The following is a 2,645-nucleotide window of genomic DNA, read 5'->3' as shown; positions in this document are numbered from 1 at the left end:
TTTTCCCCCTGTAAACTCCTCTTCCATCCCAACGGACTCTGCTGCTCACATGTTGTCTGTCAATCCCCTCTTTATCCCACCCTTCCTCCAGTCTTCCTTCCCTTATATTGACCTCACAACGATGGGCAATATCACCCAGCCTGATGAAGGGAGCTTTGACTCTTGGAAACTTATTCCCTGAAACTCTTGTTGGTCTCTAATCTGCTATTGGACTCAAATCTAACTGTCCCAGTATCACCAAGTAAGTGTCATGCAAAATGTAGATCTGAACATGGGTCTCCTCAATCCACACTGGTCTTCATGCCATTGGTCCATCTACTTCAGCATGGTCTGCTCTGATGCAGGTGATCTCTAGAGATTCAGACAGAGACAGATCCTTTCCAACACCTGTTTTCTTAGAACTTCTCGATTTAAACCTTTATCCTTTGGCACACAAAGCATGATTTCTCTACCATCAGTCCATCAGTGTCATCATTGTCTACTCAGACAGGCAGTGGTTCTCCAGGGTTTTATGTAGAGGATTTTGCCCATGCCATGCTTTGTTTCTCAGCCGTTGGGCCTGGCTAGGGGGGTTCTCAAGGGTTTCCAGGTCCCCCAAATTTCTGGAGAAACCCTTCCTAAATCCCACATGGCTCTGCCTCCATAAATAGTGACAATGGCCTGTGACGTCACTGGCTCCTCCCTATGTTGTTACTGGGCCTTGGTTTTTTTAAGGACCTAGCACAGCAATGCCTCTGGCCCAGCCCCAGCCCCCCCTGGGAAATTGGAAAGTCTACGCCCTTGGGGGGGGACACTTCATCTGTGATGTTAGGGTTCAATAACAGGAGGGGGACACACCAAAGTAAATGTAATATTTTGCTGCCAGACTCATACAGTACTGTCCTAGATTCCCTGAATACTATCTTCCACTGCCTACAGTTTCTCCCATTCAGCCAGCAGGGATCTTCTATAATCTCTGATCCTCTGTGTTCCTGATAAGAATCTCTCTCTAAATTACAACAAATACTGTGTCTTTCTTGTAGGAACAGCCACTTAAATTGGAGGAAGTCCTCAGACTTCACTTATCAGAGTAGAGATACATGACAATATGTATGTTTCACCATGTATTTTCCTAGATTAGATCTGACGTTAACCCCCTTCTACATGTCTGTCAATAGGTGGACATGGTCTTCATCCAGTATTCTTTAGATTGGATCTTGTTTAAAGCTGGCCTACCATACGGCAACATCAAAGTGTGCATATGGGATTATAGCTTTAAACTGCAGTGTAATGTCTAAATATGGCCCTCATAACAAACTCATATGTTTGGGGGTATTGAACCACCAATATGAATTATAGTTTGTAACTGGTTTGTTAACCACAGTTTGCAATAACTGTGGTTGATCACTAAGTGTTAGTGGTATAAACAAAAACCCTTGTGTGTGCAGTTAGATTTATCTATTGCTGAAGCTTTTTCAGATACCATACTTCTCTCATCTACCCACATTGAAGAAGCTGGTGTGTGGGGGGGGGACTGGGGAATTAGTGAAACAGCTAAACAGGAAGAGGAAAACTGAAGGCTGCAGAAGTAGTTGTGGAGTAATCTAGAGTGGCTGATGATCAGCTTTGCCAAGAGCAGCCCCAAAATGTGAGGTTTGGCTTCCACTTAATTGTCCCTTTGAGCAGCCAACCAGTAATATGTAAACTGCACATTTTGCCAACAGCCAGACAATTCAAGGGTGTCAGGATAGCATTTGATCTCGGTTTAGAGCTGTGGAAGGATACAAGCAGGTTTACTGTGCAGATTTATGTGCGAACTGTGGTTTACGTAGTATATTTGATAGACTAACCAGCATTTGCAAAACAAACCATGGTTTATTGTGATATCTAAATGCAAACCTTAATTCTTCAAGATTATGACAACATGAAAACAGATTAATTTATCTATGTAGGTATCTGTATCTGTACTGGAGTATGAATAGGAGAGAACATCCTAGCAAAAATAACTAGAGACATCTGTAGGCTTAATCATTCTGAAGGTTTAAAATGTTGGCAGAGTTCAGGAGAAATCCAATCCACACTTGGAGTTTGCTTTCTATGAATTTACTGCAACAGGATTATGCAAAAAGACAATAACTGAGTGCAGGCCATTAAGGCAACAAAGAGGCCTTCAGACTACAAGTACTAACACTAACACATAGCAGAGAGAGAAACAACAAGGAGTAGGCTGAACTGCAAGAGAAAAACATCCAATAAACCCTACACACTAGAGAATGCACCACAGCTCCACCTTGGGAGGGCCTGCAAGACAGAGATGTTCTGCCAGGCCTATGGTTGAGGACAGCATCGAGCCTGGCCTTCTCCATCTCTCCTCTCCCCTCATGGGGAAGGACGCAACTGGTCCTTTAACACCATTGGAAATAGTTTTTAGATTTGTAATTGTTTCAATTGTTAATGGTTTTAACCTGTTTATACATTGATTTATATGTATTTATTGATATGTTATTCACCACCCTGAGCCCTGTATGTGGGGGGACGGATTTCTAGAAATCCATTAAATAATAATAAAAGTGGACTTAACTACTCTTTTTGCTGTATTTACAGTAACTAGACTTTTAGCAGGCTGTCGCTTCTCCAACATACCCCCCCTTTTTTACAAAGGACTT

This window comes from Gekko japonicus, unplaced genomic scaffold (assembly GCF_001447785.1).
Source record: "Gekko japonicus isolate JY-2015 unplaced genomic scaffold, Gekko_japonicus_V1.1 scaffold1454, whole genome shotgun sequence".
In the NCBI taxonomy this organism is placed as follows: domain Eukaryota; kingdom Metazoa; phylum Chordata; class Lepidosauria; order Squamata; family Gekkonidae; genus Gekko; species Gekko japonicus.
The sequence above is the reverse complement of the archived record's forward strand: the minus strand, read 5'-3'. Positions refer to the sequence as shown.